Source organism: Archocentrus centrarchus, chromosome 1 (assembly GCF_007364275.1).
Source record: "Archocentrus centrarchus isolate MPI-CPG fArcCen1 chromosome 1, fArcCen1, whole genome shotgun sequence".
Classification (NCBI taxonomy): Eukaryota; Metazoa; Chordata; class Actinopteri; order Cichliformes; family Cichlidae; genus Archocentrus; species Archocentrus centrarchus.
Genome location: NC_044346.1, coordinates 30,722,488 through 30,747,178, shown reverse-complemented (window position 1 = coordinate 30,747,178; position 24,691 = coordinate 30,722,488). Strand labels below are relative to the sequence as shown.

The 24,691-nt window shown below is 41.6% G+C and overlaps 1 pseudogene; it reads right to left on the bottom strand.

The window, feature by feature from the left end:
• Positions 1 to 697: 697 nt before the first annotated feature.
• Positions 698 to 24,560, bottom strand: LOC115778290 (polymeric immunoglobulin receptor-like; annotated as a pseudogene).
• Positions 24,561 to 24,691: the final 131 nt, after the last annotated feature.

Below are 24,691 nucleotides of genomic sequence, written 5' to 3'. Positions count from 1 at the left end.
AGGAGAAGAAGCCATGCTGCTAGTGAGTCGGCTAAGGGCTAAGCTACTAGCTGAGATAAGCTAGCGAATTTCTAAAAACAAATAAAGTGAGTAATGTGAATACAGGTGATTCAGCAAAGAGTATGCTATTTAAAGTAGGTTAAGATTACACTAAAATATGTTATTATCCAGATAAATCGAGTTATACAGATATAACAGCTAAAAGACAGCAAAACACTGTGCTCCGAAACAGGAACAGGAAGTGATACAATACCGCAGTGAGAGCCAACACCAAGTGACAGCGCCACCCAATTGTCATAATAAGATAATTTGTGTCCTGATGAAAAAAGTAGTCAGATCTGCTGCTCACATAAAACATTACACAAACTGTAATACAGTCATTGTGAATTCAAGCTTTGCTCTATTTTTCAATCCAAATGTATGATTACATAGGTCAAAACAAACATAGAGAAATAAAACAAGTGACCTATTAAGCGTATTATTACATGCACCCAATTTTTATTTATTTTGCTTTGCTTATTTATTCAGTTTACTCTCATATTGATAATTTACATCTGGGATTTTCCACAATTTTATGAAACCAGAGCAGATATAATTATTAACACTGAGCAATAAAAATGAAAGCAAAGGTGTGGACCACAGATGCAAACTCTATTTATCTTCTGTTGGTTTTATGGAAATTTTTATTACAGTAGATTTATAAGTTTTCATAGTGTGGTTCATCTCCACCAATATCTTCATAGTCGCTATAGATCATCACAGCTTCTTGAGTTCCATAAATCTAAAGAAGAATCAACACATAATAAACAGAACAATGAACAACACATGTTGCAGAGACCTGAATTGTTATGGACAAATTTTGGAATTTTCTACAGTAGCACTGAGACCAAAGGAGAATTATCCCCTTATGGTTGTATACCTCCACCAGTGAATCAAGTTTGTCTGCATGCCTGTCTACAGTCTACATGTATGACTGTCTAGACTTGTAATACGTATATAAAGAAAACTGAAGGAAGTACGGTTCATGGTGATAAATGTAACGTGTTTGGCAGATAAGTAAGACTCTGACAGAACACAATACTAATAATACTTTAAATACAGATGTTGCAAAGAAGCTGCAGATTCTGAGACATGAATGTTTAAATGATCAACACAACAGCAAAGAGACTCTATATCTGTGGTTCTCTAACTGCAGCACATGTTATAGAGACCTGGGTTGTGATGATTGTGATTGTCTCATATTGATTTGGGTTTGACATCTTTTAATGTCAAACTCAAATGTTTTCAGTATACAGCAAAAATAAATGTGATTGGCCTCATGGTTCCAATACTCCAATGCTAGGAGGGGAGTGTATATCAAACCCAATTGAGAGAAAAATCTGTAAATTCTTTTAGCTCATATATTTATAATGGAGTGTGTTACAGACACACCACTCTATTAGTGCATTAGACTTTTCTTACTCCACTTCCTGCCACACACTTCACTTCTTCTGAGCTCTTTGCCTTGGGTATATTTCTGCTCATGGTGTTATCAGCTTCTGAAAACACACAGCATTAGATAGGATTATGCTGTTCTTGCATACACAAGAAATGTATGGGTCTGTGTGTATGTATATGAATGGAAAAGATACCTTCAACTCTGGAACATCTGTGCTTATAAACAATAACTAGGACACACATCAGTAGCAGCACAGGGGGTACAGTGTAAACAACATAGAGAGCAGACCCTGAAAAACAGAAAACAGTGAAAGTACACACTTTCCAATAAACTCCATTTTCATACACATAACAGCAGAACTGTGGGCTTACGTGATTGTTTTACATGATGGTTTTGTTTTTATTAATAGTTAATAAATAGTTTTGTGTATTCTAACATAACTGTTGGTCACTGGTGGGCACACCCACGGCTGTTTTTGATATGTTGACTTGATCTACATTCGCTTCATGTAACCATGAAGCCAAAACAGTAACTAAAACTAAATGTTTTGTGAAAATGTACTTGTTCTCATAGCATTTAACAGTAGAAGTACACACTAACAAACAGAAATATATATACTATATCTATAATAGCTTTACCAGTGATGTTTGTTCCCTTTTTTTTGAGACAGACTTAAAAAAAAAGGGGGGGGGGGGGGGGGGGGGCAGGAGATATTAAATAAAATACAGATCCATTGCATATGGCTGACTCGTTCAATAAAATAAAATAAAAAATAATTCACTTTGAATTAGAAAATGTAAATTATACACAACTATTATACCTGCACATAAATAAAGAACTTCTTTAATGTCTTTAATATGTGGCTGGTCACACAAGTTACAGCATATGGAATATAGAGTACATTTCAATACCAAACTCATATTCTAGCTCTTCCTTCTGGGTGAAAATAATTTCCGATTTTAGTCATTTTTGCTACTCTCAAAATATTACATTTGAGATTCTACATAATCAAGAAATTAAATTTTACTTTATACCTTTGTGTATAAGGTGTACATAGGTTTACTGTCATGGCCTGTGGTCTCCCAGTGCATGTTTGCCAGGTCTCTCTCTCTCTCGGTCCTCCTGACCTGTGTTCAGGGGCTGTAATCGAACAAACTGCATCTAGTCTTCGTTGGCTTGTTGACTGTTTTGCAGTTAGTGTTGCTGGCTCTCACACCTTGCCTGTTTGTTTCTTGCCATGCGGTCTTGTTTGCATTTAACTCTTGTTCTCTGTGCCCAGAATACCCGGAGCTGACAGAGAGGTGAAGTTGGCCACAAGACAAAACTCAAAGGACCCCAAAGTCCAGAGTGTAGCTGGAAGCCCGAGCCCCCAAGGAAGACTTTGCTTTATTCATGATTAAGATTGTTGTGTAAATAAACCTGACTGAACTTTTATGTCCGGAGTCCTGCCTTTTGAGTCCCCATGCCGTTCGCACATATTTCATTCTTCTTGTATCATACTTGTATCATGCATCTATCCTACTGTTAATACATTTTCCATGATGTTGTATATTTTAACTGTTTATTTTGCACTGTTGCTGATTGAAGGGATTTATCAACCAGATTTCACTGTATCTCTTGTACAGTGACAATAAAGTGTTTTATACTTTTTTTTTTTTAAAGCCATGTAAAGCTTAACCGGTGCCATAAATTCAGTTCAGATGAGAAAATAATTTGAAGAGTCAACAACAAACTCAAAACAACATGAATGTGGATACCTGTACAACCGCTGTTTACTCAAAGAATACTGTGTGTACCACATGAAACATACTGTGGAAAACATCCATCCATCCATTCGCTTCCGCACATCCTGTTAAGGGTCGCGGGGGGGCTGGAGCCTATCCCAGCTGTCATAGGGCGAGAGGCAGGGTACACCTTGAACAGGTCGCCAGCCTGTTGCAGGGCCAACACAGAGGGACAGACGACCTTTCACACTCACAGTCATGCTCTCATTCACACCTATGGTCAATTTAGATTAGCCAATTAACCTAACCCCAGTAAGTGCATGTCTTTGGAATGTGGGAGGAAACCGGAGTACCCGGAGGAAACCCACGCAAGCACGGGGAGAACATGCAAACTCCACACAGAGAGAGGGAGAGGCCTGGGCCAAGGTGGAATCGAACCCAGGCCTTCCAGATGGTATTCTAACTGTGAGGCAGCAGTGCTAACCACTGCGCCACCGTGCTGCCCTGTACTGTGGAAAACAGTCAGGGCAAAAACCTATGTGCATATGAACCTATGAGCGCCTTGCAGCCAGAGTCATTTTGCAACAAACTAGCAGCGATCATAGCCTGACCCCACAAGTGACCTAACTCACACATCTATGGAATCACTCAGTTCATTGTTTTAGCCACTGATGTTGATGCCAACAGGAAAAGACTAAAGAAAGGTTTTGAAACCAACAGAACAGTCCAAGAAAACCATCCCAGCTTTGCTCCAGTCAGTTGAATCGAACTGAAAATCAGTAGGTAGGAACAAAATACAACCACTATACAGACAGGCAATATTACTGCAGCAAAACCAGCAGTGCTATCTATGACAGTACTGACAGTGTATTGCTGTCTTTTATCTGGGAAGTGCTTTGTTCAACTTTGTTGTCTTTTAAAGCGCTCTATAAATAAAGTTGGATTGGATTGGACAGTACATGGTACCTTGCCATAGCTGTAGATGCTGAGAACAAAGACATATGATGGATTATTCTAGAAATAGATTTTGGTTTGAGATCATGACACTTGAAATGTGTATAAAATTGTAGTTGTTAATAGTGTTTAAAAATGTGTTTCTGGAGCGAAAATTTTATATGGTTGTTGCTTATTTTTAAGAAGAGTTGTTATGAGATTTTAAAAATGATGAACAAAAAAGAGAAATTAAAAAGCACCAAAACAACAACCCAGGCCTAAGCACATCAAGGGCCTATTATTCTGAAAACTTTCATAGTATCAAGGCAAAAATGAATTACATGAATTTATTAAACATGCCAGAAGTATTGTACAAACAGCCTTGCTAATTCTGCAGCGGTTTTATATGAAATGACCCATTTATATTTCTTTTAAGACTTATAAATGTCTCTATGTCTTGATTTACACATTGTGTACAAGTGTACATTAATGTTATGTTTACTTGATTGCTATTTAATTCTTCAGATCATGTTTTATAACTAAACTATGAAAGGTTTCACTGTCATGAGAAAAGAAAAAACGTGTCAAATGTAAACGCTTTTAGTCCACAGGACTACAGTAAGTACACTATCAGAAATAATGCCACAGTAGCTGAAAACAGTTCTTTTTTTAGCAGATAAGCTGAAAAGAAAATAGTATCCATCAACTTCTCCTGTTCAGGGTCATAGGGGGGCTGGAGCCTATCCCAGCTGACATAGGGCAAGAGGCAGGGAACACCCTGTACAGGTCGCCTGTTGCAGAGCCAATAGATAGAGACAGACAACCATCCACACTCACAATTAACCTAACCCAACTAAGTACATGTCTTTGGACTGTGGGAGGAAACCGGAGTACCCAGAGAAAACACACACAGAGAACATGCAAACTCCACACAGAGAGAGAGGCCTGGGCCAAGGTGGAACCAAACCCAGGCCTTCCAGATAGTATTCTAACTGTGCGGCAGCAGTGCTAACCACCGCGCCACCATAAATATTGTTTCAACAGCTTGACCCCAAAGGTTAACACTGACTACATGGTATGAGTAAAATTATGTCTACTAAGAGGCAGTAAAATGTTTTCGTAGTGATAGACCAGCAGTGGTAAGTGAGGCTCTTGGTAGTTCAATTTTTATTTCTGTAAAAAATTTACTAATTGTTTTGTTTGTTTATTTGTTTTATCACACCTCAGATAACTGAACCACCAACTTTATTTCCACAATGGAACTCAAACAAGCACATATGTAGCTTACAAATCTATTCATCATATTATCATATACAAAATTGTTCAACACACCTGACAGCTCAATCTTGCTGTAGTTTCCAACTCTCCACTGTGGGTCTGACCCACACCAGTATGTCCCAGCATCAGCTGCTTCCAGCTTTGTGAGCCTCACCGAGAAAGAGCTGGAAGGAGCATCATCCTGCAGTGTGAACCTGCTTTCACTGGTCATATTTGTGCAGTTGTTGTGGTGGTCTCCCTTACAGAGGAACTTCCTGTTATCCCGGTGTTGTGGAGGATAAGGACACTGCAGAGTTAGTGGATGTCCTGCAGTACCATTTATTTTAGTTGATTTGACACAGCACCACTCTGTCAGATTGAAGGAGAAAAGTTATTTCAGAATCATCAAATGTCTGTGTTTAGACTTTTTTTATTTTTTATGTAGGCTATGGCCTCCTCCGTGAATCGCCACCTTATCGTGGTGGAGGGGTTTGTGTGTCCCAGTGATCCCAGGAGCTATGTTGTCTGGGGGCTTGTCCCCCTGGCAGGGTCTCCCATGGCAAACTGGTCCTGGGTGAGGGTCCAGACAAAGAGCGGTTCAGAAGACCCTTATGAGTGAAAAAACAAGGGAACAGTTTACCCTGCCCGGGATAGGGTTACCGGGGCCCCACCCTGGAGCCAGGCCTGGGGAGGGAGCTCGAGGGAGAGCGTCTGGTGGCCAGGCATTAGCCCGTGGTGCTTGGCCGGGCGCAGCCCGAAGAGGTTACATGGGCCCGCCCTCCTGCAGGCCCACCACCCGCAGGAGGTGTCGTAGGGGTCGGGTGCAATGTGTGTCGGGCGGTGGCCGAGGGCGGAGGCCCTGGCGGACCGATCCCCGGCTATCGAAACTGGCTGTTGGGACATGGAATGTCACCTCTCTGGTGGGGAAGGAGCCTGAGCTAGTGCGTGAGGTTGAGAGATACCAGCTAGACATAGTTGGGCTCACCTCAACGCATGGCCTGGGCTCTGGAACCAGTCTCCTGGAGAAGGGCTGGACTCTGTTCCAGTCTGGAGTTGCCCTCGGTGAGAGGCGGCGAGCTGGGGTGGGTATTCTTGTATCCCCCCGGCTTGCTGCCTGTACGTCGGAGTTTTCACCGGTGGACGAGAGGGTAGTTTCCCTGTGCCTTCGGGCTGGGGAACGGGTCCTGACTGTTGTTTGCGCTTATGCGCCGAATGACAGTTCAGGGTACCCACCCTTTTTGGAGTTGCTGGGTGGGGTGCTGGAGAGTGCTCCATCTGGTGACTCCATAGTCTTGCTGGGAGACTTCAACGCTCACGTGGGCAATGACAGTGAGACCTGGAGGGGCGTGATTGGGAGGAACGGCCTGCCCGATCTGAACCCGAATGGTGTTTTGTTATTGGACTTCTGTGCAAACCACAGTTTGTCCATAACAAACACCGTGTTCGAACACAAGGATGTCCATAAGTGCACATGGCACCAGGACACCCTAGGTCGCAGGTCGATGATCGATTTTGTAATCGTATCATCAGATCTGCGGCCGTATGTTCTGGACACTCGGGTGAAGAGAGGAGCTGAGCTGTCAACTGATCACCACCTGGTGGTGAGTTGGATCAGGTGGCGGGGGAAGATGCTGGACAGACCTGGCACACCTAAACGTATTGTGAGGGTGCGCTGGGAACGCCTGGCAGAAGCCCCAGTCCGGGAGATCTTCAACTCCCACCTCCGGCAGAACTTCGACAGCATTCCGAGGGAGGCTGAGGACATTGAGTCCGAATGGACCATGTTCCGCACCTCCATTGTTGAGGCGGCTGCTCAGAGCTGTGGCTGCAAGGTGGTTGGTGCCTGTCGTGGTGGTAACCCCCGAACCAGATGGTGGTCACCGGAGGTGAAGGGAGCCATCAAGCTGAAGAAAGAGTCCTATCGGGCTTGGTTAGCCTGTGGGACTCCGGAGGCAGCTGACAGGTATCGACAGGCCAAGCGGAATGCAGCTCGGGTAGTGGCCAAAGCAAAAACTCGGGTGTGGGAGGAGTTCGGTGAGGCTATGGAAAAAGACTTTCGGACGGCATCGAAGCGATTCTGGCAAACCGTCAGGCGACTCAGGAGGGGAAAGCAGTGCTTCACTCACACTGTTTATAGTGCGGGGGGGGGGTGCTGCTGACTTCAACTGAGGCTATAGTCGGACGGTGGAAGGAATACTTCGAGGACCTTCTGAATCCCACTGACACGCCTTCTGTAGTGGAAGCAGAGTCTGGGGATGAGGGGGATGACTTGACCATCACTGGGGGTGAGGTCACTGAGGTAGTTAAACAACTCCTTGGTGGCAGAGCCCCTGGGGTGGACGAGATTCGCCCTGAGTTCCTGAAGGCTCTGGATGTTGTAGGGCTGTCTTGGTTGACACGCCTCTGCAACATCGCGTGGAGATCTGGGGCAGTGCCATTGGATTGGCAGACCGGGGTGGTGGTCCCCATCTTTAAGAAGGGAGACCGGAGGGTGGGCTCCAACTTTCGGGGGATCACACTCCTCAGCCTCCCCGGTAAGGTCTATGCCAGGGTGCTGGAAAGGAGGGTGCGTCCGTTAGTCGAACCTCGGATTCAGGAGGAACAATGCGGTTTTCGTCCTGGTCGTGGAACGCTGGACCAGCTCTTTATCCTCTCAAGGATATTCGAGTGTGCGTGGGAGTTTGCCCAACCAGTCTACATGTGCTTTGTGGACTTGGAGAAGGCATTCGACCGTGTTCCTCGGGGTGTTCTTTGGGAGGTTCTGCGGGAGTATGGGGTGTCTGGCCCATTGTTGCGGGCCATTCAGTCCTTGTACAACCACAGTGAGAGCTTGGTCCGTATAGCCGGTAATAAGTCGGATTTGTTTCCTGTGGGTGTTGGACTCCGTCAGGGCTGCCCTTTGTCACCGATTCTGTTCATAATTTTTATGGACAGAATTTCTAGGCGTAGCCAGGTGGCGGAAGGCTTCTTCCTTGGTGGCCTCAGAGTCTCATCTCTGCTTTTTGCAGATGATGCGGTTCTGTTGGCTTCATCAGGGGGGGGCCTCCAGCTCGCAGTGGAACAGTTCGCAGCCGAGTGTGAAGCGGCTGGCATGAGAATCAGCACCTCTAAGTCTGAGGCCATGGTCCTCAGCCGGAAAAGGGTGGAGTGCCATCTCCGGCTCAGGAACGAGTTCTTGCCTCAAGTGGAGGAGTTTAAGTATCTCGGGGTCTTGTTCACGAGTGATGGGAGAAGGGAACGGGAGATCGACAGGCGGATCGGGGCTGCTTCTGCAGTGATGCGGACGCTGCACCGGTCCGTCGTGGTGAAGAGGGAGCTTAGCGTAAAAGCGAGGCTCTCGATTTACCGGTCGATCTACGTTCCTACCCTCACCTATGGTCACGAGCTTTGGGTAGTGACCGAAAGAATAAGATCGCGAATACAAGCGGCAGAAATGAGTTTCCTTCGAAGGGTGGCTGGCCTCTCCCTTAGAGATAAGGTGAGGAGTGCGGCCATCCGGGAGGGGCTCGGAGTAGAGCCGCTGCTCCTCCACATCGAAAGGAGCCAGTTGAGGTGGCTCGGGCATCTGATTAGGATGCCTCCTGGCCGCCTCCTGGGTGAGGTGTTCCGGGCATGTCCCACCGGGAGGAGGCCCCGTGGTAGACCCAGGACACGCTGGAGAGATTGTGTATCTCGGCTGGCCTGGGAACGCCTTGGGGTCCCTCCGGATGGGCTGGAGGAGGTGGCTGGGGAGAGGGAAGCTTGGGCTTCTCTGCTTAGGCTTCTGCCCCCGCGACCCGGCCCCGGATAAGCGGAAGAAAATGGATGGATGGATGGATGTAGGCTATGGCTGAATGGCAATTCAATTCAATTCAATTCAATTCAATTTGGAGTGGTTTTAAAAACAGCTGAATGAAAAGCAATATCCTCTGGCAGCCTAGGTCTATAGCAGCATAACTATGGGATGGTTCAGGGTTACCTGATCCAGCCCTAACTATAAGCTTGATCAAAAAGGAAAGTTTTAAGCCTAATCTTAAAAATAGAGAGGGTGTCTGTCTCCTGAATCCAAGCTGGGAGCTGGTTCTATGGTACTACGGTATGGTACTATGAGGTCTTTAAGATAATATGGGGCCTGATTATTGAATACCTTGTATGTAAGGAGAAGAATTTTGAATTCTATTCTGGATTTTGGGGAGTCACTGAAGAGAAGTCACTATGGAAAAAATATGCTCTCTTTCTAGTCCCTGTCAGTACTCTAGCTGCAGCATTCTGGATCAGCTGAAGGTTTTTCAGGGAGCTTTTAGGACAGCCTGATAGTAATGAATTACAGTAGTCCAGCCTAGAAGTAATAAATGCATGAATTAGCTTTTCAGCATCACTCTGCGACAAGACGTTTCTAATTTTAGAAATGGTGTGCAAATGCAAAAAAGTGGTCCTACATATTTGCTTAATATATGATTGAAAGACATATCCTGTTCAAAAATAACTCCTGTTTCCTCACAGTGTTACTGGAGGCCAGAGTAAGTATCTGATTAGACACCATGTTTCTAAGGTTTGTGGGGCCGAGTACAATAAATTCAGTTTTATCTGAAATTAGAAATAGGAAATTAGAGGTCATCCAGGTCTTTATGTCTTTAAGACATTCTTGGAGTTTGACTAATTGATGTGTGTCATCTGGCATAAAGGCAGGGTCAAAGGTTATCCCAAGGTTCTTAATAGAAAGCTTAACGAATTTAGCAAGAGGACCAAGGGCTATCATTATATTAGAGACAGATCTATCCGGAGCACAGATCAGAATTTCAGTTTTGTCCTCATTAAGTTGAAGAAAATTTTCAGCTAGCCAGCTTTTAATGGATTTTAAGCACATTATTAGTACCTGCAACTTTGAGACATGTTCATGCTTGAAAGAAATATACAGCTGGATGTCATCAGCATAACAGTGGTATGATATTCCCTCAAAAGTGTTTAGAACATGCCTCAAAGGGAGCAAATATAACAGAAAGAGCAGAGGGCCCAAAACAGAACCTTGGGGGACGCCATACGCAAGATAAGCAGAGTCGGATCTGAAATCAGAAACTGCCACATGAAATCGATGATTTGACAAGTATGAAGTAAACCATTTCAGGGCAGATCCAGATATACCCACCCAGCGATGTAGTCTATCAAGTAAAACTACATGGTCTACAGTGTCAAAAGCAGAAGAAAGATCCAACATCAATACAACAGAAGATTCTCCTGCATCCCTACTCAACAAAACATCATGGGAGACTCTAAGGAGAGCTGTCTCAGTAGAATGAGCTCTACGAAAGCCAGTCAGAGGCCATAAGAAGAGCATTTGCAACCTTCAATAATGCTGTTCCTGTGCCGTAATGAATACTGAAAACTGAATGAAGCTTCCTCCTCACAGTCATCCAGCCGGCCTCCTTTCCCAGCTGCTTGGGATCTGCTGGGGGAGCCGTAATGGTGTACAAACAGGCTACATTTGTTACAAGATTACACTGTTGAAATATCTCATTATCTCGATTAATTGAGCTACACAGATTAAACAGCCAACAGATACAGCAAAACACCGTTGTATTCCAAAACAGGAGTGAGAGCCAACACCAAGTGACAGCCCAATGGCAGAAAACAATGTTTTCTTTCAGCTGATGTAATGAGTTATAACTATGACCTCTCACCTTCAACATCCAGCTCAACAGCAGTGAAAACATCCAGGTCAGAGTTTCTTTGGACGCCACAAAGGTACAACCCTGAGTCATTTTGCCTCAAAATGCCAGTGGTCACTGTGAATATTCTTAGCACCATGTCATCGTCAAGTCCGAATCGTGAATTTTGTTTGGTATCAGAGGTAATTAATGCTTGCTGCAGACATGTGGATGGCTGGTTTCCTCTGCAGATGTACTTCAGGTTGTTCTGATACTGAGACTCATACGGACAACTGATGGATACTGAATGTCTCTCATAACTTTGGATTTTGGTCAGTGTCACAGCAGCTGTCTGTCGAAAAGGTAAACAGACATGTCACTCCAATAAAATAGCAATATATAACACACATTTTTCAGATTCAACTCATTGTTAAATATTTTGATTCCTTCTCATATATTTGTAAAGTTGTCTTAATAAAGATCACACAAACCTGAACCAGCCAGTACAGTTTAACAAAATGTTAACTTTAAAGTGGAGACAATCCTGTACCAGTAGTAAAGAAATACAAATATCTTTCATCTATGAATTCCTTACTTTTAACCTTATTTTTTATGAATTTTTCTGACTTTTATTGTACAGTTGAATTTTGAAAAGTCTTTATTTATCTTGCCCTAATTTCAGCCTGACTTCACTGTAGATATCATTTCCAGTTCTGCTCACCCCACACCAGTATTTCCCAGCATCCGTAGAATGAAGATCAGAGATGGTCGTTGTGAAGATTCGTGCTGTTTTGTTATCATGGATCGTGTATTTGCTTTTCACTGGCTTTGATGTAGTAATAAGAACATCACTGTTCCCACAGTTCTACTTACACAGGTACTTCTCAGAAGATTCATAACCCCGAACATAGGCACAGGAAACATTAACCTTTTTCCCCACATATCTACATGGATCAACCCCACAACAACGGTTACACACCTCAGAGTAACTGTAAAGACAATGTGAAAACATTACTTTATGTTTTGTTATGTCTTATACTAACAATGTTAGTGCTGCATAAAGACATTACCAAGAATAATACAGGGTGTGACTTACTGATCCTTAATACTAAAACAGATACATTTGCTATTTAATCAACATCTGGTTTTAATCTTTATCTGTTTACTTATTTATTCATTTAAATGACTTACTGCAGAGGGTGACGAGGAGGTTTTTCAGGCTCCACATCTTTGCTTTGGCTCATCCAAATAGAAACTTGACAGAAAATAGTTTCAATATTACAAATATTATACATACAATAGGGGGAATTTCATGTCGTGGCAATGTGAAGGGAAGGGAGGAGCTAGACTATCAACACAGAGGGGATGGAGCATTCTTTATTGGTGGGCTTTGCTTAAAAAAAAAAAAAAAGTACTCAGGAACTTTCCATAAACAGCAGTGTTAAAAAAAGTCAAACAGTTAGAATAAAAGGGTTATGTAAACATATTTAATTTGATTTTGGAACTTAAATATGTTGGCGCTTAAATAATTGAAAGTAAAAGCCTTCACTGTAGAAATATCACCCATCGGAATTTTATATCATGTTAGTCATATATTATTTGCACATTAATACAAAAACAAACCAGGATTTTGCTTTTGTAATTGAAGGCTATTCTGCAGATTGTGTCCTCAATGATTTATTTTCTTGGTTCATTAATATTCAGAAAACAATCTTAGAGCTTAAAGTGACACTATCAAAATGTTAATTTGTCGAACCAACAGGTAAACCAGAAAACTAAGGTGCCGTTTACACAAAGCCGTTTTCACTGGAAACGGTGTCGTTTTGATGCGTTTCAGCCTTTCGTTTACACGATGGCGTTTCAGAAACGATCCGCGTTTACACGAGGACATGTGAAACGATGAAAACGATGTAGTTCCCATGCCAGGCCACAAGTTGGCGTTGGTTTTCTCTTTGCAGTTTGTTTACGCAAGACGCGCATGCGTGGAGTGACACAGTAGGTAGTGCGGCAAATTGTTCATTACTTACAAAACGGCCAATGTGAGAGGTTTTGTGTGGACAGATGATGAGGTTGGATCGCTGCTGCACACAACGCTGAATTACAAAACGGTAAAAACACAGGAAAAGCATAAGAAGCACTCGTGAATCCGCGAGTACTGTTTATCAGTTTGCGCGTGCGCGAAAAACTGGCCGTCGCAACCATAGTGCGCATGTGCGAGTCGAGCGTTTTCAAATCACCCCGGTTTCAAGTGTTTACACGAAAACGCAAGCCGGTGCGTTTCTGAAACGCTCCACTCTGGACCCCGTTTCTGAAACACATCGTTTTCACTCTGTTGTCGTGTAAACAGAAGGGCGAAACGCATCAAAACGACACCGTTGTCGTGTAAACGCAAGGCCGAAACGCATCAAAACGACACCGTTTCAAAATGAAAACGGTCTCGTGTAAACGGCACCTAAAACGGCTGAATTCACACATATAAAGACCTGGGTCCATAAAATATTGGTCTAATTGAACAGTCTCTGGAGCTTGAAAAAGGCGACTGGACTTCTTTTTGTTTCTTGAAGACGTTTCACCTCTCATCCGAAAGGCTTCTTCAGTTCTCAACCAAATGGTGGAGAGACTAAGCAGACTAAGACTAAGACTCAGCTAAGATGCACAGGAATGAAGGCCAAACACAAACTACAGAGAATGGGAAGGACAAGAGGAACAACATTGTCATCCCATATGTGTCAGGCTTGTCAGAGAAACTCAGAAGAATTTTCTCCAAGCATGACATCTCAGTATACTTCAAACCAAGTCACACCCTAAGACAAAAACTGGTTCATCCCAAGGACAAACCCGCCAAACACAAGATCAGCGATGTAGTGTATGCTGTTCAGTGCAGTGAAGAGTGCTCGGACCTCTACATTGGTGAAACCAAACAGCCTCTTCACAAACGAATGGCACAACATAGAAGAGCCACCTCGACAGGACAAGATTCAGCAGTACATCTGCATCTGAAGGAAAAAGGGCACTCTTTTGAGGATGCCAATGTTCACATTTTGGACAGGGAAAACAGATGGTTTGAAAGAGGAGTGAAAGAAGCCATCTATGTCCACTGTGAACAACCATCATTGAACAGAGGAGGTGGATTACGTCACCAACTTTCCCCCGCTTACAGCGCTGTCCTGAGCTCCCTTCCCAGACGTCTCAACCCCCATTCACACCTTTGTTCCAGTGACCTCAATAGGCCACAGGAAACAATGGAGCGGAGTCCTAAGTTGGTTTCAACTGAAACCACTGATTAAATATGACCCACGCCCCCTTCACACCTGGGCACATGTGTTCAGCACATGATCAATAGAGGGTCATAACCACCTCCAGGGGACTACGCCCACAGGGGTTTAAATACCTGGGTCTCTCCACCATTTGGTTGAGAACTGAAGAAGCCTTTCGGATGAGAGGTGAAACGTCTTCAAGAAACAAAAAGAAGTCCAGTCGCCTTTTTCAAGCTCCAGAGACTACTATGACCTGGATAACTGAGAATCTACACAGACATATGTCTAATTGAACAATAAATGTCAATTATCAAAACAATCTTCTAAGTATCTAGTAACTATCTTCTTGAAGAGATGGTCTGAGGATACTTACGAGGAGGTGAAAGACTGGCCAGCACTCTGTCAGCTGCACGGAAAGGATATTGACGGTTCTCACAGAATGTGTCACAGACTACATTAACTTTCCCAACCAAGATTGTTAAATGCTACCCAAACAACAAGCTGTGGGTAACAAAGGACATTAAAGCTCCCCTTAACAATAAGAAAAGGGCCTTCAGAGCTGGAGACAGGGAGGAGGTGAGATCAATCCACAGAGAACTGAAGACAACTTCAGGGAGGCTAAGAACTATAAGAGGAAGCTAGAGTGGGAATGCCAGCAGAACAGGGAGGTCTGGAGTGGAATAAGAACCATCACTGGCCTCGGGTCCAGCAACAATACTTGTGGAAACAAGAGGCCGAAACGCATCAAAACGTTGCCGTTTTCATCTGAAAATGTTCTCGTGTAAATGGGGCCTTAGTCTCACTGCTGACCATGTGAGAAGACAACTGAAAAGACTCCACACAAACAGAGCTGCAGGCCCTGATGGGGTCTCCCCCAGGGTCCTTAAAGTGTGTGCCACCCTTGTGGAGTACTGCACCATGTCTTCAACATGAGCCTGAGTCTCCAGAGGGTCCTTGTGATCTTAAAGACATCTTGCATCATTCCTGTTAAATTAACACCATGACCCAGTGACGTCAAGGACTACAGGCCAGTGGCACTGACATCCTGTGTAATGAAGACCATGGAGAGGCTTGTCCTGGATCAGCTCCGGTCCATGGTCCAGCCATTTCTGGACTGCCTCCAGTTTGCCTATCAGCCCCATCTGGGAGTTGAGGACACCATCATCTACCTGCTGAACCAAGTCTACACTCACCTGGACAAGCCAGCCAGCACTGTGAGGGTCATGCTTTTTTGCTTCTAGAGTGCATTCAACACCATTCGACGTGCTCTTCTGGGGGATAAGTTGACAGTGATGCAAGTAGATGCCCCCCTTGTGTCCCGGATGGTTGACTACATGACTGGCAGCCCACAGTATGTACGCCTGCAGCACTGTGTCTCTGACAGAGTAGTTAGCAACATTGGAGCCCCACAGGGAACTGTCCTCTTACCCTTCCTGTTCACCCTCTACACCAGACTTCAGCTACTGCACAGAAACCTGCCATCTTCAGAAGTTTTCTGATGACTCTGCAGTAGTTGGATGTATGAGCAGGGGTTATGAGGATGAGTACAGGGCAACGGTGAAGGACTTTGTTGCATAGTGCAAGCAGAACTATCTGAACCTCCACGTGAGCAAGAGAAAGGAAGTGGTGGTGGACCTGAGAAGGAACAAGACACAGATGACCTCTGTGTCCATCGAGGGGATCACTGTGGACACTGCAGAGGACTACATATATCTGGGAGTGCATATTGGCAATAAGCCAAACTGGGCTAAGAACACAGATGCTCTACACAGGAAGGGCCACAGTCGTCTCTATATTTTCAGGTGCCTGAGGTCCTACAGCATATGCTGGACTATGCTCAGGATCTTCTTTGAGTCTATGGTGGTGAGTGCTATCCTGTAAGCTGTTGTATGCTGGAGCATCAGGCTAATGAAGGTTCAAATATATCTGATGTCATGTTGGTCTACTTAATATTTACATTTGTTCTTTTAGGAGGTTTTGTTGTTGTTGTTGTTATTGTTGTTGTTCTTAAATGTTTATCTGTTCAGCTGTGACAAAACTTCATATTACAGTTTACCACTATTGAATTTAAAAACAAAGAAATACAAGAAATACAAATGTTTTTTTTTCCTTGGTTGCAAACAGAGCATCATCATTGTCACAGTCACTTCTGATAAGATTTGTAACCCCGGTTATAAGAGCAGGAAACATTCATTTCTCACATATCCAGTCACATTGATCAATCCCACTGCACTGGTCACATGCCTCAGAGCAACTATAAAGTAAAGGCACTGTATATTTTTTCACATCAAGATTTAGGTATAAAGAAATTCCCAAGAGCAATACAAGGTGTGTTATTCTGATCTTCAGATTTACACATTTAATCTAAAAAGGGTAATTATTCAAACTTCAAACTTACTGCAGTGAACAGCAGGCGTCAGAGGTTCCACGCCTTCACTTTGTTTCATGAAAAAGGATACCTGACAGGAAATGTTTTTGTATTGGAAATGTTACACCCACATTAAGAGCCATTTCATGTCATGCCAGTGTTGGAGTCAGATGCAGAGCTAGACTGTGAGCACAGAGGGGATGGAGCATTCTTAGGTAGCCCTTCTTATAAATATATATAAAGCAATTATTTTTTTAAATTTGTAAACTAGCTGATACCTGCCATCTAGTGGTGAAATAAGTATTCAGCATCTTTGTATAAACAGCACTGTCAAAAAATTACATTAAATGTTTTATTTGACTCCATGCTGTGTCGCAGGGGCCAGCTTTGGCTCAGGCTCAGAAATCGGGGATGCCAATTCTGGCTCAGACATGTACAGGGGAGGCCAGCTTTCACTCAAACACAGGGACGGGAGACTTAGCAGCTAAAGCAAAAATGAGATGGCTGTTTGCAAAGGATACTGAGAGCGAGAGCCATTGTTTCAGAGGATGGAGATGGGGAACATGAGGAGGTAGATTCAGGCTGGCAGGGACTCTACCAGGTGGGTGGCTAGAGCACTGAATACATGGGATGCTGCAAGGAGTTGGAGCTGGTGGTAAGTCAGGAGTCTTTAAGAAGTCACTCAGCTATTTGGTCAGAGAGTATTCCAGCCAAAGTCTTTGGGGTCTCTTGGCCCAACTAGCACTGCCTTCTGATACTCAGGGTGTAAACCCTTAAGACACACTCTCCAAAATTATAAGAATGCATTTTAAATCCCTGTTCTGTCGGTTCAGATTAGCACCCAAATGCATTTAGACGCTGGGTTCCAAAATCCAAAAATGAAGGAATTTTATCTGCTGACAAAAGGTGAAAACACAAAACAATGCAGAAGACTGGCATAAAAATCCAAATAGGAGAAATTAAACTCAAGAAAATGCTCAACTGAAGTGCAAAAACAAAGAACACTCAGCGATAAGCAGACAAACTAATAAAGACCAAGAGGAAAACAGGAATACACACAAGAGTAGTCACACACAGAGAAGACTAAAAAGGGTGTGGCATATAACTGCAATGGAGCAATCTTCAAAATAAAACAAGGAGTGACCAATAGGCAAATAATTACTGAGGCAAAGACAAACCAAACATGATGAGAAAGACAGAGGAACTATAATTTCCCCATTGTGGGATCAATAAATTATCAACAAAACCAACCAACTGAATAGGGACCAAAACTGAACATATACTGAAACCATGAACTGAAAATAAACTAAAAGGTACTTTTGATTGTTCCCTTATTTAAGGGATACCACAGCTGATCGGTCCACATCTTTTATTTTGCCCAAATTTTATGTCAGATGCCCTTCTTGGTGCAGCCTTCCCTGTATTGTGGTGCTAACCATAAGTTGGCTTGGCTATGATGGAGATTTTATGACTCTGTCCATCAAAATGACATAAAACAAGTCTAACATGACCACTGTGGTGAGCACAGACCACAGCAGATTTGTTTTTTAGGGAACTGTTCATGTAGCCTTTAAGCAGCATGCTGACACATCCAGAAGTAGTGTGAAGACTATATGATGTAATTTTCTTTATATTTTAATGTCTGCATACTCTGAGATGCTCAGCATAGGGAATGGTATATGTTACTTTGGACCTATGACCTTTTCTTCTTCTTTGACCTCACTTTTACATTTCACATCTGCCTTTCTTTGAAGTTGACCCCAAAATGCATTATATTGTCATGTATATGTGTTGTCAAGAGAAAGAGAATGAGCTGCCTTGTTACAGTAGTTAGAAATATACTGTAGTATAATATTACATAATAGGCTCAAGTTATTCTTGTCCATTTATTTACTAATCAATCCCTATTATTAATTACCTACACCTATGTAATGTTTGTGTAATCAAAGTAAACATATGTCACGCTACCCTTATCTGCTTTGTACTGCAAAGTACATTTAAAAAGAACAAAGACAACAAAATTACTGTAATATATACTGAATACAATACTAAGCAGTAAATACTGCTCAGAGAGTGAGCTGTTTGGTGGAGGTTTGCACTCTCGTAGTGCTTCTTGTTTTGTTTGGGGTTTTTTTTGTTTGTTTCATTTTTACTTTTACTTTCAGTAAACTCCTTTTACTATAAACTGTTTACTGAAAGCCAGAAATGGTTGGACTGATTTGAATAGTTGACCAGAAACCTGTTCCAGAGAGCAGATTTAATGAAAGTTGTTTTTTTACCGTGAGATGAAGATTTTTATTCCAGAAAAAAATTCTTAGTCCAATAACTCAGATTCAGTTGTTACCCCAATTATCGAATCCCAGTAAGTGAACCCCTGTAACCTGCTCGGTGGCAGGTTTCCTTCAACAAACTCTGAGTTTCTCTCTGACTCCTCACCTCCTGTTGCACATCAAGCAGCGTCTGTATTTTCTCATTCATGCAGTGTGAAAGCACATAGCGCAGTAGAAATGTATATATTTACAAACAATATAATCCCATTTATGTGCTATTTCATTTTTCTCATGTTTAATCAGTCTGTCACGAGTGTAATACCAGAGACAGTGATCACCTTGACATCACAGATTTATTATCAGCTCAGAATGAAAACTAGACTACATCTTTCTATCCTCTGACTCTGTGAACAGTAAAGGCATTTCTCAGGTTATTTTCCAGCACCAGTTACCCCGCACTGAAACATTTAGCATATGTTATTGTAGTAATCAGAAATAAAACTATGATAAGTGAAGAATCATTTGTGTACTGATGGAAAAATAAAGAAATGTATGCTTGAACTCCATAATCGATGCTGCAAACATCGTGTTGGAGCTGATGTGAAGATTTCTGAGTCAGCCGCTCACCAAAAAAAAAAAATTAACATACAAAAAACCGAGGGTCTAAGACAGGGACGTTAGGCAGTGAAGCTTTACATTCAAAGTACTATTTAAGTAAAAGTACAGAAGTCTTATCAGTACAATATACATATAGCAGTAAAAGTACTCATTCTGCAAAAAGTGTTCCCTGTGACTCATATGTACTTTATTATACTTTATGACATTGAGCTCCATCCAGGTATGGCCTGTTTGCTTTTATCTGTAAAATCATAAATATCATAACCAGTGACTATGTGTCAAATGTAGTGCCACAGAAAATAGTGTCATATAATGGAAAATACAGTTGGTAAAAGTAATTAGTTACTTTTCACTACTGTGTTTCAATCCATATATCTGCAACTGGCAGTCACTGAAAATATTTATTGAAGAGTATTTGATCAGAATAACTTCCTGCATTCAAACTGCTTTTTGTTTTTTTAGATGCTTTTGTTCTCATGGCATTCCAGATCCTCCTCCTCTGAGACTGTTGTGTGTTGTTTGCTTTAAATGTGATAAATGTTGTGAGTGAAGAGGATATGTTTGTATGTTGACTCCCTTTTAGATTCCTACAACTGCTCCAAGTTTGAAGAGTCCTATTGGTGGAGCATCACTAGTGGAATATTCCACTCTAACCATGTTTTGTATGCCAAAACACATGAATTTAGGAGAAATATGACTATAGCATAAGAATAAGGCATTTTAATATATTTAAAGGAGGTTTACCTTGAATTTGTTTTTATGGTGATTGTGTTTCAATACTAAAAGAAAAACAATTCATGTAACAATTTATTTTGTTTTGCTTGTTTGTTCACTTTATACTCATGTTGATGATTTACATTTGGAGGTTTGTATTATTTCACAAAAAAAATGCAGATTATTTTATTAATACTAAGCAATAAAAATGAATTTAAACTATAAATATGCACAGACTATTTTTCGTGATAATAATAAACAAGTCTGGATCACAAGACAATGAAAAGGTTGAACAACAGTGGGACATTATGATGTGTTCTGCTCCTAATGGTTAAGATGAATCAAACAGGATAATCTTTGAACACATATGTGCACTCTGTTTATCTTCTGTTGGCTTTATGATCATTTTCATTACAGTAAATTTCTTCAGTTCTTGTAATGTTTTTGTATTCTGGTTCATCTCCACCTGGATCATCATAGTGGTTCCCGGCACTTTGCTGTTTGCAGGTCATCAAAAAGTCTTGATTTCCATAAATCTAAAGAAGAATCAACAAACAATAATCAGAGACCAGAGAACCACACTTGTGGCAGAAACCCTGGTTGCAGTATATAAGTATACATGGGCTAATTTAATGTATGTAGTGAATAGATGAAATGCACAAGTTTTAGCTAAGGCATATATTGCCTGAAGCACAGGTTGCTTTGAAGAAGCTACATGCTCTAAAAATGGATGCTTCCCATACATGACTCTAGTAAAGAATGTACTGGTATACAATCAATTCATCCAAGTTAATGTCAAACTATGACACTAACATAAAATAGGCTAAGGGAGCACTTCTCTTTAATTTCACTTGTCTGTTCACCAACTCTTTATCAGTTTCCCAAAAGACCCCCTTTTACAGAAACTCCTCAGGCATCCCTGAGACATTGACTTTATTAGTCCAAACCAAACTGATAATCAATTAGTTGATCAGTGTCTCTATCATCTTGCTCTAAAGTTCAGACTGCTTAAAAATTCAAGAAATATCTTCAAATAAATAAAAACTCAATTTCCAATTCCAATTTTAGTTGCACTGAAGCCATTCTGTTCATATTTGTAGCAGGGCCTTCAGCTATTAGCTTGCTGCCATGTTCGCAGTGATTAAAAACAATGTACAAATAATAAATCAGGTAGGGAATTTGGAAAGAACTTCCAGTTGGTCCACTCTACAAAAAAAACCAAAAAACCCCAACAACTTTACATATTTAATTTATATAAATATGTATAAACTTTGTACTGACTCCACTTTCTGCTGCATCTATCACATCCTCTGCTTTGAGAGTATTTCTGTCCATGACAGCTTCTGAAAACACACAATGTAAGTAACTGTTATGCTCTTTTTGAAACTGCATGAGTGTAGAGTTTGAGTATGTCTGAATGTAACCTATAGCCACCTCTCACTTTATAGCATTTGTACTTATAAATAATAACTAGAACACACATCAGTAACGCCACAGGAACAACAGTGTAAACTGCATACTGCACTCCACCTGGAAAAGAGAAACCAAAGCAGAACAGAATAGAAAGTACTTTTATGTGTATTTTAACATGACTGTTGATCACATGCACACTCCCACAGCTGTTCAAACTGGAGTCACGTTTGCCCAAGATGTGTCCTTCAATAAAAAATATGTGGAACTGCTTTCTTGTATTTGTTCAATATTTCATCCTTTCTCAGAGTGATGCTAAAAAAGCAAATTCATGTACTTATTACTTCTAGGCTGGACTATTGTAATTCATTTTTATCAGGCTGTCCTAAAAGCTCCCTGAAAAACCTTCAGCTGATCTAAAATGCTGCAGCTAGAGTATTGACAGGGACTAGAAAGAGAGAGCATATTTCTCCCATATTGGCTTCTCTTCATTGGCTCCCTGTTAAATCCAGAATAGAATTTAAAATCCTTCTTCTCACATACAAGATCTTGATTGATCAGTCCCTATATTATCTTAAAGACCTCATAGTCCCATACCACCACAATAGAGCACTGCTCTCTGACTGCTGGCTTACTTTCTAGGGTTTCTAGGGTATTTAAAAGTGGAATGGGAGGCAGAGCCTTCAGCTTTCAGGCCCCTCTTTTATGGAACCAGCTCCCAGTTTGGATTCGGTTCAGGTGAACCCTCCCTTAGATGTTCTGCAATAGGCAATAGGCTACTGGGACATTTCTTTTTTACTCACCTCTTTTCACTGTCCGTGTTTATACCCCACTCTGCATTTAATCATTAGTTATTATTAATCTCTGGCTCTTTTCCACAGTGCCTCTTTTGTCCTGTCTCACCTCTTCACTCCCAGCTAGTCATGGCAGATGACTGCCCCTCCCTGAGCCTGATTCTGATGAAGGTTTCTTCCTGTTAAAAGGGAGTTTTTCTTTGCCACTGTTGCCAAGTGCTTACTCATTTGATTGCTGGGGTTTTCTCTGTATTATTGTAGGGTCTTTACCTTACAATATGAAGCACCTTGAGCTGATTGTTGTTGTGATTTGGTGCTATATAAATAAAATTGGATTGAATTGAATTCCATAGGAAGAAAACATAAAATAGAAAATATCAATGTTTGTTTATTGTATACGTTTTCCTGTGCTTTTTGACTTTATAATCTGTGCGAAAAGATGACTACTGAGGGCACAGACGATGCTGTGTCTATATTGAAGCCAGTAATAAATTTGGGAAGTGAGATATCTACTGTGGTAAGCGGTGTTCTCAGTAGTCCTGCTTTTGGCACATCTTTTGTGCTTTGGGTGAAACACCGTTTAGGCAGTTTTGCTACTATTTGATCATGTCAGACAACTGAAAAATAAGCCATGTTTAACAAGTGAGGTTCAAACAAAGATGCAACTTTCAACTATATTAAATTTGTCATGTACACAATTGTTCACCTCACTAACTGACAGCTCAATCTTGGTGTAGTTTCCAACTCTCCACAGTGAGTCTGAGCCACACCAGTATGTCCCAGCATCAGCTGCTTCCAGCTCTGTGATCATCACTGAGAAAGAGCTGGAAAGAGCATCATCCTGCAACGTGAACCTGCTTTGACTCGTCACCATGGACTTCCAGCTCAACAGCAGAGAAAACATCATGGTCAAGGTTTCTTTGAACACCACAAAGGTAAGTCCCTGAATCATTTTGGGTCAAACTGGTAATATTCACTGTGAATATTCTGAACCCCGTATCATCATTAAATCTGATTCTTCCATTTTGTTTGGTGTCAGAGGTGATCAGTGCCTGCTGCAGGCATGTGGAGGGCTGGTTTCCTTTGCAGATGTATTTTCAGTTATTTTGGTACTGAGACTCATATGGACAACTGATGGACTCTGAATATCCTTCATAACTTTTGATTTTGTTCACAGTGTTACAGCATCTGTCTGTCAAAAAGATAAAGAGCATCATGTGACATGTTACAGCCATAGAATACCTATGTATAAGACATAACATTTAATATTTAGCTTATTGTTTATTGTATGTTTATTATGGCTTGTTGTATTAATTCAGAGACATTTGTGCTCTCAGCCATTACCCCATCTATCTGTTTTATGTGTTGTTGTGACAAGAATTCATGTACAGGATCTTAATAGAGATTAACCCAAACTGAACCATGGATAATAAGTTAAACTACAGGATATCAATATGTCACATTTACAGAAGAAAAAACAAGTAGTGCTCTACCATTTTTATTTAAAGTTAAATAAAGTTATTTATCTATGAAGTCTTTACATTCATCTTAAATATTTACTAATTTTACTTGACTTCATAGTGCAAATGCATTTTGGGAAGACTTTATTTACCTTGTATTAATTGCAGCATGACTTCAGTGTAGCTATCTTTTAATATTCTGCTCACCCCACACCAGTATTTCCCAGCATCCATAGAGCGAAGATCAGAGATGGTCACTGTGAAGGTTCGTGCCCTTTTTTCATCATAGATTGAGTATTTTTTTTCCTTGGTTGTGATGTTGTAATAAGAACATCATTGTCACCACAGTTGTTCTTACAAAGGTACTTCTCATAGGATTCATATCCTTGACCATAGGTGCAGGAAACATTAACCTCTCTTCCTAGATAACCAGTCACATGGATCACCCCTACTGCACTGGTCACACATCTCAGAGCAACTGTAAAGACAGTAAAAAAAAAAAACATGTTTATGTGTCATGTCAACATTCATATATAATAACATTCCCAAGCCCAATAAAAGGTGTGTCAGTCTGTCCTTCACTACTAAAACACATAAATGTATGCATTTAATCTATGTCTACTTCATGTGTTTACATCTGTAGCCACTTAACTTACTGCAGAGGGTAAACAGCAGGCTTTGAAGGCTCCACATCTTTGCTTTGGTTCAACAAGACAGAAACTTGACAGGAACTATTCATAGTACTAATATATTTCGCACACAATAGGGAAGCTCAGGTGGAGCTAGACTTTCAGCACAGAGGGGACTGACCATTCTTTGTTGGC